The sequence below is a fragment of the Schistocerca americana genome, chromosome 2, assembly GCF_021461395.2.
Source record: "Schistocerca americana isolate TAMUIC-IGC-003095 chromosome 2, iqSchAmer2.1, whole genome shotgun sequence".
NCBI classification, from domain to species: Eukaryota; Metazoa; Arthropoda; class Insecta; order Orthoptera; family Acrididae; genus Schistocerca; species Schistocerca americana.
The window spans coordinates 40278225-40291903 of record NC_060120.1 but is presented as its reverse complement, the minus strand read 5'-3'; the positions used below and the strand labels follow the sequence as shown (position 1 = coordinate 40291903).

The 13679-nt window shown below is 50.9% G+C and overlaps 22 non-coding genes across 22 annotated transcripts; 15 read left to right on the top strand and 7 right to left on the bottom strand.

Annotated features, from left to right (window-relative positions):
• The first annotated feature begins 369 nt into the window (after positions 1-369).
• Trnav-cac lies at positions 370-442 on the top strand. Its single transcript has one exon. It is a non-coding gene; the product is annotated as a tRNA-Val (tRNA).
• A 158-nt stretch (positions 443-600) lies between these two features.
• Positions 601-673, top strand: Trnav-aac. The gene has a single exon. It is a non-coding gene; the product is annotated as a tRNA-Val (tRNA).
• A 194-nt stretch (positions 674-867) lies between these two features.
• On the bottom strand, positions 868-939 carry Trnap-agg. The gene has a single exon. It is a non-coding gene; the product is annotated as a tRNA-Pro (tRNA).
• A 402-nt stretch (positions 940-1341) lies between these two features.
• Trnav-cac lies at positions 1342-1414 on the top strand. The gene has a single exon. It is a non-coding gene; the product is annotated as a tRNA-Val (tRNA).
• Positions 1415-1572: 158 nt separating this feature from the next.
• On the top strand, positions 1573-1645 carry Trnav-aac. Its single transcript has one exon. It is a non-coding gene; the product is annotated as a tRNA-Val (tRNA).
• Positions 1646-1839: 194 nt separating this feature from the next.
• Trnap-agg lies at positions 1840-1911 on the bottom strand. Its single transcript has one exon. It is a non-coding gene; the product is annotated as a tRNA-Pro (tRNA).
• A 402-nt stretch (positions 1912-2313) lies between these two features.
• On the top strand, positions 2314-2386 carry Trnav-cac. Its single transcript has one exon. It is a non-coding gene; the product is annotated as a tRNA-Val (tRNA).
• Positions 2387-8946: 6560 nt separating this feature from the next.
• On the bottom strand, positions 8947-9018 carry Trnap-agg. The gene has a single exon. It is a non-coding gene; the product is annotated as a tRNA-Pro (tRNA).
• Positions 9019-9420: 402 nt separating this feature from the next.
• Positions 9421-9493, top strand: Trnav-cac. The gene has a single exon. It is a non-coding gene; the product is annotated as a tRNA-Val (tRNA).
• A 158-nt stretch (positions 9494-9651) lies between these two features.
• On the top strand, positions 9652-9724 carry Trnav-aac. Its single transcript has one exon. It is a non-coding gene; the product is annotated as a tRNA-Val (tRNA).
• A 194-nt stretch (positions 9725-9918) lies between these two features.
• On the bottom strand, positions 9919-9990 carry Trnap-agg. The gene has a single exon. It is a non-coding gene; the product is annotated as a tRNA-Pro (tRNA).
• A 402-nt stretch (positions 9991-10392) lies between these two features.
• On the top strand, positions 10393-10465 carry Trnav-cac. Its single transcript has one exon. It is a non-coding gene; the product is annotated as a tRNA-Val (tRNA).
• A 158-nt stretch (positions 10466-10623) lies between these two features.
• On the top strand, positions 10624-10696 carry Trnav-aac. The gene has a single exon. It is a non-coding gene; the product is annotated as a tRNA-Val (tRNA).
• Positions 10697-10890: 194 nt separating this feature from the next.
• Positions 10891-10962, bottom strand: Trnap-ggg. Its single transcript has one exon. It is a non-coding gene; the product is annotated as a tRNA-Pro (tRNA).
• Positions 10963-11364: 402 nt separating this feature from the next.
• Positions 11365-11437, top strand: Trnav-cac. The gene has a single exon. It is a non-coding gene; the product is annotated as a tRNA-Val (tRNA).
• A 158-nt stretch (positions 11438-11595) lies between these two features.
• Trnav-aac lies at positions 11596-11668 on the top strand. Its single transcript has one exon. It is a non-coding gene; the product is annotated as a tRNA-Val (tRNA).
• A 194-nt stretch (positions 11669-11862) lies between these two features.
• Positions 11863-11934, bottom strand: Trnap-agg. The gene has a single exon. It is a non-coding gene; the product is annotated as a tRNA-Pro (tRNA).
• Positions 11935-12336: 402 nt separating this feature from the next.
• Positions 12337-12409, top strand: Trnav-cac. The gene has a single exon. It is a non-coding gene; the product is annotated as a tRNA-Val (tRNA).
• Positions 12410-12567: 158 nt separating this feature from the next.
• Positions 12568-12640, top strand: Trnav-aac. The gene has a single exon. It is a non-coding gene; the product is annotated as a tRNA-Val (tRNA).
• Positions 12641-12834: 194 nt separating this feature from the next.
• Positions 12835-12906, bottom strand: Trnap-agg. Its single transcript has one exon. It is a non-coding gene; the product is annotated as a tRNA-Pro (tRNA).
• Positions 12907-13308: 402 nt separating this feature from the next.
• On the top strand, positions 13309-13381 carry Trnav-cac. The gene has a single exon. It is a non-coding gene; the product is annotated as a tRNA-Val (tRNA).
• A 158-nt stretch (positions 13382-13539) lies between these two features.
• On the top strand, positions 13540-13612 carry Trnav-aac. The gene has a single exon. It is a non-coding gene; the product is annotated as a tRNA-Val (tRNA).
• Positions 13613-13679: the final 67 nt, after the last annotated feature.

Sequence of the window (13679 nt, the reverse complement as noted above, 5' to 3'; positions counted from 1 at the left end):
CTCGATGTCGTCCAGGGTGTCCTGGAAGTCTCGTGTACGCTGGCGGGATGGGGGCGGCGCGAATTCCCGCGGTCGGCGGCCTTCCTGGGCTATTGGTACCTTCATGTAGAGCTGCCGCTGGGCTCGCACTGCCTGCTGCTGAGAAAGTGATTGCTTTTGCTGATATGACTTGCAATAACGACTGCGCGAAACGCCGCTATCTCGTTAGGGGTGCTACGGCAGACACCCTCTCAAGCGCCCCGAAGACTTCTTGAGCCCTCGGCTGTGATGGGTTCCAGGCTGACAAAAGAACTGTCGTGTGTGCATTCGCGGACGAGAGAAAGTCTGAGGCAAGTTCGAATGAACAAGGATGGACTCCTCAGGTCCGTCGTTTCCGTAGTGTAGCGGTTATCACGTCTGCTTCACACGCAGAAGGTCCCCAGTTCGATCCCGGGCGGGAACAGTATTTTCCTGCCTATGTCGTATTGTCCTCCAATGAGCCACGTCGTGTGTGGATCTGCTGCATGTCCCTTCGTTTTGCAAGTACCACATTTATCGAATTTTTTAGTTACGATGGCAACATCACTACAAGTTGTCTGTGAAGTAAGGTGCACACAAGCAGTTTCCGTGGTGTAGCGGTTATCACGTCTGCCTAACACGCAGAAGGTCCCCGGTTCGATCCCGGGCCGAAACACTTTTTCATCACTTTAAGCAAGACGTACTAACATGCATCTGCTACCATCTGTACCCGAAACCTTCGTAATCGCCTTCACGCGTCGGACCCGAGTGTCAATTGCTCACATCGAATAAGAAATTCATTTGATATTGACGGCGAGCTTTTTGCGCTGACTCAGCCACTGACGTGCGATCAGTTTGCACAAAACGCTAGGGCTCGTCCGGGATTTGAACCCGGGACCTCCCGCACCCTAAGCAGGAATCATACCCCTAGACCAACGAGCCCTGTGACACGGCGAATGCCAATTATTCCAGTCCCTCGATGTCGTCCAGGGTGTCCTGGAAGTCTCGTGTACGCTGGCGGGATGGGGGCGGCGCGAATTCCCGCGGTCGGCGGCCTTCCTGGGCTATTGGTACCTTCATGTAGAGCTGCCGCTGGGCTCGCACTGCCTGCTGCTGAGAAAGTGATTGCTTTTGCTGATATGACTTGCAATAACGACTGCGCGAAACGCCGCTATCTCGTTAGGGGTGCTACGGCAGACACCCTCTCAAGCGCCCCGAAGACTTCTTGAGCCCTCGGCTGTGATGGGTTCCAGGCTGACAAAAGAACTGTCGTGTGTGCATTCGCGGACGAGAGAAAGTCTGAGGCAACTTCGAATGAACAAGGATGGACTCCTCAGGTCCGTCGTTTCCGTAGTGTAGCGGTTATCACGTCTGCTTCACACGCAGAAGGTCCCCAGTTCGATCCCGGGCGGGAACAGTATTTTCCTGCCTATGTCGTATTGTCCTCCAATGAGCCACGTCGTGTGTGGATCTGCTGCATGTCCCTTCGTTTTGCAAGTACCACATTTATCGAATTTTTTAGTTACGATGGCAACATCACTACAAGTTGTCTGTGAAGTAAGGTGCACACAAGCAGTTTCCGTGGTGTAGCGGTTATCACGTCTGCCTAACACGCAGAAGGTCCCCGGTTCGATCCCGGGCGGAAACACTTTTTCATCACTTTAAGCAAGACGTACTAACATGCATCTGCTACCATCTGTACCCGAAACCTTCGTAATCGCCTTCACGCGTCGGACCCGAGTGTCAATTGCTCACATCGAATAAGAAATTCATTTGATATTGACGGCGAGCTTTTTGCGCTGACTCAGCCACTGACGTGCGATCAGTTTGCACAAAACGCTAGGGCTCGTCCGGGATTTGAACCCGGGACCTCCTGCACCCTAAGCAGGAATCATACCCCTAGACCAACGAGCCCTGTGACACGGCGAATGCCAATTATTCCAGTCCCTCGATGTCGTCCAGGGTGTCCTGGAAGTCTCGTGTACGCTGGCGGGATGGGGGCGGCGCGAATTCCCGCGGTCGGCGGCCTTCCTGGGCTATTGGTACCTTCATGTAGAGCTGCCGCTGGGCTCGCACTGCCTGCTGCTGAGAAAGTGATTGCTTTTGCTGATATGACTTGCAATAACGACTGCGCGAAACGCCGCTATCTCGTTAGGGGTGCTACGGCAGACACCCTCTCAAGCGCCCCGAAGACTTCTTGAGCCCTCGGCTGTGATGGGTTCCAGGCTGACAAAAGAACTGTCGTGTGTGCATTCGCGGACGAGAGAAAGTCTGAGGCAAGTTCGAATGAACAAGGATGGACTCCTCAGGTCCGTCGTTTCCGTAGTGTAGCGGTTATCACGTCTGCTTCACACGCAGAAGGTCCCCGGTTCGATCCCGGGCGGGAACAGTATTTAGTCTCTTCGGAGTCGTGGGCCCGAACACATCGCGCGCTCGCTCCGGCGTGTCGGGCGGTGTTTACGGGTGCTTCGTGGCGGCGGCGGCGGTTGCTTCGCGGCGCGGTTTTTCATCTGTGCTGTACTTTTTAGTGAAGTGAGTACTATGGATCACGGTGATTCCGAGGATCGTCAGAATAACATTCAGTGCGCCTTTGATCGATCGGTAATTCGGCCGTCCGCTTTCGAAATTCATAAATGGCTTCGCGAGGATTTGAATTTAACGGACAGTGACGTTCTTGGTTTACAATTGGATTCCTTTTTGAACTCTTTGTTTTTGAAGTTGCCAACTCCCGAAATGTGTGACACTCTTGTATCGGCCAATGACGGTGTGCGACAATTTAAGCACTTTGATGGCAGAATTAGTAATGTTGTGTTGTCTAATGCTGGTTTCGGTATACGGACAGTGCGTGTTTTCAATCTCCCGTTTGAAATGAGGAACGAAACGATTTCGAGTGCTTTGACGCCTTATGGGACTGTTTTGTCGGTGTCAAAGGAAAAATGGTCTGCTGCTTATCTTTTTCAAGTGGATAACGGTATCCGTAGTGTAAAAATGATAGTGAAGAAACATATTCCTTCTTTTGTTTATATTAAAGGACAACGTGCTTTCATAACGTACAGCGGTCAGCCCCAGACGTGTTCTTTTTGTAATAGTACTGGTCATTTCCGGCAGGACTGTCCTGCGCGTAGGCGGCCGGTACAGCTGCCACGTGGCAGTAGTCAGGACGAGATGACGTGGGCAGCAGTCGCCATTGGTTCCACCCCCCGCGACGCGCGACGCGCTGAGGAAACCGCCGTACCGGCGGACGCTACTGAAATGGACACCTCACCCTCTTTGCCAATACATAGCGTTGTGTCGGAAGTGACTGTTAGTTCTCTTTCGGAAAATGTGACTGCGTCGCAGGACGTTTCCGTTAGTGCGCAACACACAGTGTCAGCACTCGTTCCCGAACGCGTGCCATTCACAGAATCTAGCCTCGTCACTGACGCTGCGTTCCGTACGGCTTCATTGTCTGCTCTGGCTGTTGAGACGCCATCAGTATTAGAATCCGCTACCTCAGTAAACTCTGTGGCAGTCTCGGAATCGGTCGCGGGAGATGTGACGCTGTCAGGATCAGAACCCGCCCCTGTGTTCCCCACGCGTGCTGCGTCCGCGAGTGTGGCTACTTCCGACCATGTTACTGGCCACCGCCACGAGAGTTTTTCGTTTCCAGAGGCCCCCAAATCGCGACGCGAGCGGAATACTGCCGGCACTAGCAACCCTCAACGTTTGCGCTGTGCCAGTACTTCTGGTCGATTGGAATCAGGTTTCTTTTCCGGACGGGTTCGCAGCCCGTCGCCGGTCCGTCGGGCCGTCGTGCCGTCCCAGTCCCAACCGACACAGCAAGGTTCGCAGCGGACCCCGCAGAGTGTTGAAGTTGCGTCCCGGCCGGCGTTGACGTCGGGCCGTGGCCAGCAACGACACATTTCTCGCAGTCAGCCGGCAAAGAAAACCACCCCTGCCGACAGTAAGCGTGACGTGGCTGTTCGCCGGCTTAAAGATATTTTGCGCACGCAGGGTTCCGAAACGGACGTTGACTTGGCCATGGACGCTGTGCCGTCTGCTCAAATGCCTGTCAAACGCAAATCTGGCGACCCACACCCTCGGCGCACTCATACGTCTGTGCGTGACCCTGGGTCGACACCTTCCTTAGCTTCCTCCCCCACGGTGGTGTCCGGATCTCCAGCAGACGCGCCTATGGAGTTTGCGAGCGTGCCCAAGCCCCCTCCTCCCCGTGACCAGCTGGATTGGTCGGCAGATGTGGAGGAAACGGATGACGGGACTTCAACCCGTGCATAACCTGTCTATTCTGCGGCACACATTTTAACTGGTGATGCAGGTTTTCCTGTTGTCTGTTCGTTTCTTTTGTGTTTTTTTATCTCCGTATGGCGTCTGATCCACGTCAGTGGAATGTTGTTACTGTCAATGTAAACAAAATGCGTAGTCAGTACAAGGTGTCCGCCCTGCACGCCTTTTTACGTGCCAATAATTGTCATATAGCATTTCTACAAGAAGTTACGCGTGACGCCTTGTCGTTTTTTGCTACTTTTACAGATTTTATTGTTATTGATAACGTCGTGTCATTGGAAGGTACAGGCACGGTGATTTTAGTCCGTTCTGGTCATGACGTGCAAGGTATTGACTGTTTGCCGGATGGCCGTGCTATTGCGTGTACTGTTCATGGTTTTGTTTTTGTTAATGTTTATGCCCCTTCTGGTAGCACGCCTGCAAGGAATCGATTTTATTCTCAGGACTTCTGTTATTTTCTTCACCGAAATCGGGACAACTTAGTTGTTGGGGGAGATTTTAATGCTGTTATAGACGACAGGGACCAGGAGCCTAGACCCAATAGGTGTCCGGGACTTTCTGCTCTAGTTGATGGCCTCCGGCTCCGAGATACGTGGCGTGTGCTCCACCCTCACACAACGGAGTTTACCTATTTTTATCCCACGGGCCATAGTCGTCTTGACAGGATTTATGTGTCGTCCCCGCTTGTGACTAATGTTTTGGAGGCAGAAGTTCATCCAGTACTTTTTTCTGATCACTGTGGTTATGTATGTCGACTCATTTTATCTCTTCCCCGTATTCCTCGTCGGAAGCCGTTGTGGAAGTTTAACTGCAGCCTTTTAAGTGATGTACATTTTAATCGAAAGTTTACCGTCATGTGGCAAAGCGTCTTGCAGACCAAGCCTGCAGCACGCAGCACTCTTGAGTGGTGGGTGAAGGTTGCTAAGCCGGCTATAAGGGCATTTTTAATTAATTTTAGCCGCGAAGCTGCACATTGGCGTCGTGAGACAGCGCGTTTTTATCAGAGTTGTCTGCGTGATCTCGCCCAGCGAGTTACAGCCCAGCCTGAACTTCATCCTACTCTCAAGCAGTTTAAGGCCAAACTGTTCCACGAACTGAGGCAGAAATGTGACGGCCCGGTTATTCGCAGTCAGCCGGTAGGTGTCGTGGATGGGGAGGCCTTATCTGTGTACCATCTAAATAGAGAGAGAAGGAGGCGCGCGAAGTTACGCATTGATACTTGGATCACACGTGACGGTACGAAAACCTCTGACGTGGGCCGAATTGAACGGGAAATTTCTGAGCACTTTGCGTCTCTTTTCAACGATGTCGCTGTGATTCCTGGAGCGATGCGGTGGCTATTGCAACAGACGCCAAATGTTTTGAGCCGCACCGATAGGGCTCATCTTAACGCACCCTTTACTCTTGAGGAACTAAGGGAGGCTGTTCACGGCAGTCCGCGGGGGAAATCTCCCGGTGTAGATGGGATACCGGTAGAATTTTATCTCAAGTTTTTTAATGTTCTGAGCGATACTCTACTTGCAGTTGCCAATGACATTCAAAACGGCATTGCTATACCGGCAGAATTTGAAGAGGGCTGTATTGCCCTCGTTCCGAAAACCACAGCTGTGCCGAGCATTGACAATGTCCGACCTATAACTTTGTTAAACTCGGATTACAAAATTGTGGCACGGTGTGTCGCAATTAGGATGAAGCAAGTTCTGCCGAAAGTCCTCAGTGACAATCAGACGTGCGCGGTAAGAGATCGAAATATCTTCGATGCTATTTTGGCATATAGAGACTGTATAGGATATGTCAAAAGTGCCAGGGTGCGGACTGCTGGGATTTTATTGGTAGATTTTAAAAATGCATTTGATCGAATAAGTCATTTTTATTTACGGAAAGTCATGACCAGAATGGGTTTCGGGCTGAAGTTTACACGGCTGATTCAAAATTTTTTGCGCAATGCCACGTCACGCGTTAGCATTAATGGCCATCTCAGTGATACAATACAAATAAGGCGTTCTGTGCGTCAAGGCTGCCCTCTATCGATGGGTCTGTATGCCTTAGCTTTAGACCCTCTCCTTCGTTCCATTTGCCATGAATGTCGGGGCATCAGAGTGGGTGACGAGCACCTAATCTGCAAAGCCTATGCTGATGATTTGGGGGTGTTTATTGAACAGCCGGGTGACATCGATAGGCTGTACAGTGCTCTGAAACAGTTTGAGGCAGCGACTGGGGCGGTCGTAAGTACTAATAAGACGGCTCTACTCCCCCTCACACCGCGCATGCGTGCTGTCCACCGTCACTGGTACTGTATTAAACAGCAGTACAAAGTTCTGGGCATTGTCCTGACGGACGACACCCAACGGATGGCGGCGCTAAACTGGCGCACGACGCTTCATCAGATTCGTGCACTGGCGAAAATCCACGCTGTCAGGAATCTGGCGCTTGGCGAAAAAGTATTCCTCATAAATACCTGTGTACTTGCCAAAGCGTGGTACTTGGCCCAGATTCTGCCACTGCCGAAAAAACTTGAACGTGCCATCAAACACGCAGTCTACTGGCTGTTGTGGAAAGGCAATATTTTTAAGGTGTCCATGGACACGTGCACTTTGAGCGTGACGGAGGGGGGGCTGGGTCTGGTTGATCTCCACGCCAAATGTGCGGCGTTGTTCTTTCGAAGGACTACTGCGGTGGTTGAAAAAGGGCCTCGTAGTGTGACGGCGGTTCTGTTTGCCAAATATCGACCACATTCGGTGGCTGCTCCAGTTTTTGTTTCTCATGTTCCTTATACGGTAAATTATGTGCGCCACTTCTACCTTTATGGTAGTTACGTTGTTAGCAGCGATGTCCGTGGACGCACGGTCAGTGATATCATACGAGCACTTCGCGGGAATCCATCGAAGAATAAATGGGAACGACGGCTGCCGCAGTACGACTGGAATACCGTGTGGAAAAACATTGCATCTAAGGTCGTCCCGGCGGAAGTACGTGCGACGTGGTACAAATTAGTGAACCGTACAATTTCGACGAACTCAAAATTACAGTCCATCCATCTTATCCAGTCTAGTGCTTGTGAAATGTGCGCTGAAGAGGACACTCTTGAACATCGCTTTGTGTGTCGCAAATTCAGAGTTGTTTGGGACACTGCACGTGATATGATACGCTTGATTAACAGAGTGGCTACGCATAATGTGACCGCGATGGACGCCATAGTGCCGCAGTGTAAGGCTTACCCTGTAGCCAAACGTAATGCCACGATTTGGATTATTGGACACACCATTCATTCTATGTTTTCTCTCGGATTGACTGATAAACTGGACTTCCTTACTTACCTTTGGACTGAACATAATACCGAACGCGTCCGTGCAACTTATCACGAGACTTTTTCCAATTTTTTGAATGCTGCTCTGTCTCATGTATTCAACACGAGTTTGAATTATTCTTGATTCTGATTAATTCCTTATATATAGTTTCCCTGTCCCGTCCATGACGTGAACAGATCTAGACAGGAACGTAACGTAACGAAAATATTAAATTGTATGTCTCTGTCATGTTCTGTATATGTTGCTCGACGAAATTTACTGTCGTGCGCACCTTGATGCTTTCGTCGTTCTCCGTCTTCCTTTCCTTTTTGATTACTCATCGAGTGGCCGATGTTCTGTTGCTTCTTTATTTTTTTCTTACAGCGGTGAACGCTTTTTGCTTTCCATTATTGTCTTTAGTGGCACGGACCTCTCTTGCAGCATTGTCCTTTGTGTACTCTTCTGCAGTTTCCTGTCGGTCTGTGCCTTGCCTAACCAATTGTTCCTTTTTTTTTGTGCTCATGTTGTGTCTTTACATCCGCTTTTATTTTTACTGCTGTGTGGCAATGACCGAGGTGGTCAATCGGCGTTTTCAGTTTCAAGTTGGTTGATGTGGTGCTTTCCAGGTACGGCTTTCAATGACGCACGGGTCGAATTCCTTTAAATTTGAGGTTAAGGTTCTTGTTTTTACTAGTTTTTCTAGGGAAGTTTCTTCTTTTTCTCTTTTCCCTTTTTTTTTTTTTTTTTTTTTTTTTTTTTTTTTTTTTTTTTTTTACCCCCGTATGTGTGCTGTTCGCTGCATACCAATACATTCTGTTGCATTATCTTGGAGGGATTTATTCATTTTTCATTTCGCATGTATGTTTCCACGTATTGGACCATCCGGAGGAACTCTTTGCTCTTACGCGGGAATATCTGGATCAACGGGGGAACACTCACGTTCATTGTCATCGGGGGAGCTACATCAACTAATTGTACAGCCACAGAAGCTCGCCAATGACGGCACTTATGGAGAGCGCAAGGCCGGGCTATAAGGGGAGTTGGGAGGCCCATTAAAAAAAAAAAAAAAAAAAAAAAAAAAAAAAAAAAAAAAAAAGAAAAAAAAGAAAAAAAAGAAAATAAAAAAAAAAAAAAAAATCTGCCTAACACGCAGAAGGTCCCCGGTTCGATCCCGGGCCGAAACACTTTTACATCACTTTAAGCAAGACGTACTAACATGCATCTGCTACCATCTGTACCCGAAACCTTCGTAATCGCCTTCACGCGTCGGACCCGAGTGTCAATTGCTCACATCGAATAAGAAATTCATTTGATATTGACGGCGAGCTTTTTGAGCTGACTCAGCCACTGACGTGCGATCAGTTTGCACAAAACGCTAGGGCTCGTCCGGGATTTGAACCCGGGACCTCCTGCACCCTAAGCAGGAATCATACCCCTAGACCAACGAGCCCTGTGACACGGCGAATGCCAATTATTCCAGTCCCTCGATGTCGTCCAGGGTGTCCTGGAAGTCTCGTGTACGCTGGCGGGATGGGGGCGGCGCGAATTCCCGCGGTCGGCGGCCTTCCTGGGCTATTGGTACCTTCATGTAGAGCTGCCGCTGGGCTCGCACTGCCTGCTGCTGAGAAAGTGATTGCTTTTGCTGATATGACTTGCAATAACGACTGCGCGAAACGCCGCTATCTCGTTAGGGGTGCTACGGCAGACACCCTCTCAAGCGTCCCGAAGACTTCTTGAGCCCTCGGCTGTGATGGGTTCCAGGCTGACAAAAGAACTGTCGTGTGTGCATTCGCGGACGAGAGAAAGTCTGAGGCAAGTTCGAATGAACAAGGATGGACTCCTCAGGTCCGTCGTTTCCGTAGTGTAGCGGTTATCACGTCTGCTTCACACGCAGAAGGTCCCCAGTTCGATCCCGGGCGGGAACAGTATTTTCCTGCCTATGTCGTATTGTCCTCCAATGAGCCACGTCGTGTGTGGATCTGCTGCATGTCCCTTCGTTTTGCAAGTACCACATTTATCGAATTTTTTAGTTACGATGGCAACATCACTACAAGTTGTCTGTGAAGTAAGGTGCACACAAGCAGTTTCCGTGGTGTAGCGGTTATCACGTCTGCCTAACACGCAGAAGGTCCCCGGTTCGATCCCGGGCGGAAACACTTTTTCATCACTTTAAGCAAGACGTACTAACATGCATCTGCTACCATCTGTACCCGAAACCTTCGTAATCGCCTTCACGCGTCGGACCCGAGTGTCAATTGCTCACATCGAATAAGAAATTCATTTGATATTGACGGCGAGCTTTTTGCGCTGACTCAGCCACTGACGTGCGATCAGTTTGCACAAAACGCTAGGGCTCGTCCGGGATTTGAACCCGGGACCTCCTGCACCCTAAGCAGGAATCATACCCCTAGACCAACGAGCCCTGTGACACGGCGAATGCCAATTATTCCAGTCCCTCGATGTCGTCCAGGGTGTCCTGGAAGTCTCGTGTACGCTGGCGGGATGGGGGCGGCGCGAATTCCCGCGGTCGGCGGCCTTCCTGGGCTATTGGTACCTTCATGTAGAGCTGCCGCTGGGCTCGCACTGCCTGCTGCTGAGAAAGTGATTGCTTTTGCTGATATGACTTGCAATAACGACTGCGCGAAACGCCGCTATCTCGTTAGGGGTGCTACGGCAGACACCCTCTCAAGCGCCCCGAAGACTTCTTGAGCCCTCGGCTGTGATGGGTTCCAGGCTGACAAAAGAACTGTCGTGTGTGCATTCGCGGACGAGAGAAAGTCTGAGGCAAGTTCGAATGAACAAGGATGGACTCCTCAGGTCCGTCGTTTCCGTAGTGTAGCGGTTATCACGTCTGCTTCACACGCAGAAGGTCCCCAGTTCGATCCCGGGCGGGAACAGTATTTTCCTGCCTATGTCGTATTGTCCTCCAATGAGCCACGTCGTGTGTGGATCTGCTGCATGTCCCTTCGTTTTGCAAGTACCACATTTATCGAATTTTTTAGTTACGATGGCAACATCACTACAAGTTGTCTGTGAAGTAAGGTGCACACAAGCAGTTTCCGTGGTGTAGCGGTTATCACGTCTGCCTAACACGCAGAAGGTCCCCGGTTCGATCCCGGGCCGAAACACTTTTTCATCACTTTAAGCAAGACGTACTAACATGCATCTGCTACCATCTGTACCCGAAACCTTCGTAATCGCCTTCACGCGTCGGACCCGAGTGTCAATTGCTCACATCGAATAAGAAATTCATTTGATATTGACGGCGAGCTTTTTGCGCTGACTCAGCCACTGACGTGAGATCAGTTTGCACAAAACGCTAGGGCTCGTCCGGGATTTGAACCCGGGACCTCCTGCACCCCAAGCAAGAATCATACCCCTAGACCAACGAGCCCTGTGACGCGGCGAATGCCAATTATTCCAGTCCCTCGATGTCGTCCAGGGTGCCCTGGAAGTCTCGTGTACGCTGGCGGGATGGGGGCGGCGCGAATTCCCGCGGTCGGCGGCCTTCCTGGGCTATTGGTACCTTCATGTAGAGCTGCCGCTGTTCTCGCACTGCCTGCTGCTGAGAAAGTGATTGCTTTTGCTGATATGACTTGCAATAACGACTGCGCGAAACGCCGCTATCTCGTTAGGGGTGCTACGGCAGACACCCTCTCAAGCGCCCCGAAGACTTCTTGAGCCCTCGGCTGTGATGGGTTCCAGGCTGACAAAAGAACTGTCGTGTGTGCATTCGCGGACGAGAGAAAGTCTGAGGCAAGTTCGAATGAACAAGGATGGACTCCTCAGGTCCGTCGTTTCCGTAGTGTAGCGGTTATCACGTCTGCTTCACACGCAGAAGGTCCCCAGTTCGATCCCGGGCGGGAACAGTATTTTCCTGCCTATGTCGTATTGTCCTCCAATGAGCCACGTCGTGTGTGGATCTGCTGCATGTCCCTTCGTTTTGCAAGTACCACATTTATCGAATTTTTTAGTTACGATGGCAACATCACTACAAGTTGTCTGTGAAGTAAGGTGCACACAAGCAGTTTCCGTGGTGTAGCGGTTATCACGTCTGCCTAACACGCAGAAGGTCCCCGGTTCGATCCCGGGCGGAAACACTTTTTCATCACTTTAAGCAAGACGTACTAACATGCATCTGCTACCATCTGTACCCGAAACCTTCGTAATCGCCTTCACGCGTCGGACCCGAGTGTCAATTGCTCACATCGAATAAGAAATTCATTTGATATTGACGGCGAGCTTTTTGCGCTGACTCAGCCACTGACGTGCGATCAGTTTGCACAAAACGCTAGGGCTCGTCCGGGATTTGAACCCGGGACCTCCTGCACCCTAAGCAGGAATCATACCCCTAGACCAACGAGCCCTGTGACACGGCGAATGCCAATTATTCCAGTCCCTCGATGTCGTCCAGGGTGTCCTGGAAGTCTCGTGTACGCTGGCGGGATGGGGGCGGCGCGAATTCCCGCGGTCGGCGGCCTTCCTGGGCTATTGGTACCTTCATGTAGAGCTGCCGCTGGGCTCGCACTGCCTGCTGCTGAGAAAGTGATTGCTTTTGCTGATATGACTTGCAATAACGACTGCGCGAAACGCCGCTATCTCGTTAGGGGTGCTACGGCAGACACCCTCTCAAGCGCCCCGAAAACTTCTTGAGCCCTCGGCTGTGATGGGTTCCAGGCTGACAAAAGAACTGTCGTGTGTGCATTCGCGGACGAGAGAAAGTCTGAGGCAAGTTCGAATGAACAAGGATGGACTCCTCAGGTCCGTCGTTTCCGTAGTGTAGCGGTTATCACGTCTGCTTCACACGCAGAAGGTCCCAAGTTCGATCCCGGGCGGGAACAGTATTTTCCTGCCTATGTCGTATTGTCCTCCAATGAGCCACGTCGTGTGTGGATCTGCTGCATGTCCCTTCGTTTTGCAAGTACCACATTTATCGAATTTTTTAGTTACGATGGCAACATCACTACAAGTTGTCTGTGAAGTAAGGTGCACACAAGCAGTTTCCGTGGTGTAGCGGTTATCACGTCTGCCTAACACGCAGAACGTCCCCGGTTCGATCCCGGGCCGAAACACTTTTTCATCACTTTAAGCAAGACGTACTAACATGCATCTGCTACCATCTGTACCCGAAACCTTCGTAATCGCCTTCACGCGTCGGACCCGAGTGTCAATTGCTCACATCGAATAAGAAATTCATTTGATATTGACGGCGAGCTTTTTGCGCTGACTCAGCCACTGACGTGAGATCAGTTTGCACAAAACGCTAGGGCTCGTCCGGGATTTGAACCCGGGACCTCCTGCACCCTAAGCAAGAATCATACCCCTAGACCAACGAGCCCTGTGACGCGGCGAATGCCAATTATTCCAGTCCCTCGATGTCGTCCAGGGTGCCCTGGAAGTCTCGTGTACGCTGGCGGGATGGGGGCGGCGCGAATTCCCGCGGTCGGCGGCCTTCCTGGGCTATTGGTACCTTCATGTAGAGCTGCCGCTGTTCTCGCACTGCCTGCTGCTGAGAAAGTGATTGCTTTTGCTGATATGACTTGCAATAACGACTGCGCGAAACGCCGCTATCTCGTTAGGGGTGCTACGGCAGACACCCTCTCAAGCGCCCCGAAGACTTCTTGAGCCCTCGGCTGTGATGGGTTCCAGGCTGACAAAAGAACTGTCGTGTGTGCATTCGCGGACGAGAGAAAGTCTGAGGCAAGTTCGAATGAACAAGGATGGACTCCTCAGGTCCGTCGTTTCCGTAGTGTAGCGGTTATCACGTCTGCTTCACACGCAGAAGGTCCCCAGTTCGATCCCGGGCGGGAACAGTATTTTCCTGCCTATGTCGTATTGTCCTCCAATGAGCCACGTCGTGTGTGGATCTGCTGCATGTCCCTTCGTTTTGCAAGTACCACATTTATCGAATTTTTTAGTTACGATGGCAACATCACTACAAGTTGTCTGTGAAGTAAGGTGCACACAAGCAGTTTCCGTGGTGTAGCGGTTATCACGTCTGCCTAACACGCAGAAGGTCCCCGGTTCGATCCCGGGCGGAAACACTTTTTCATCACTTTAAGCAAGACGTACTAACATGCATCTGCTACCATCTGTACCCGAAACCTTCGT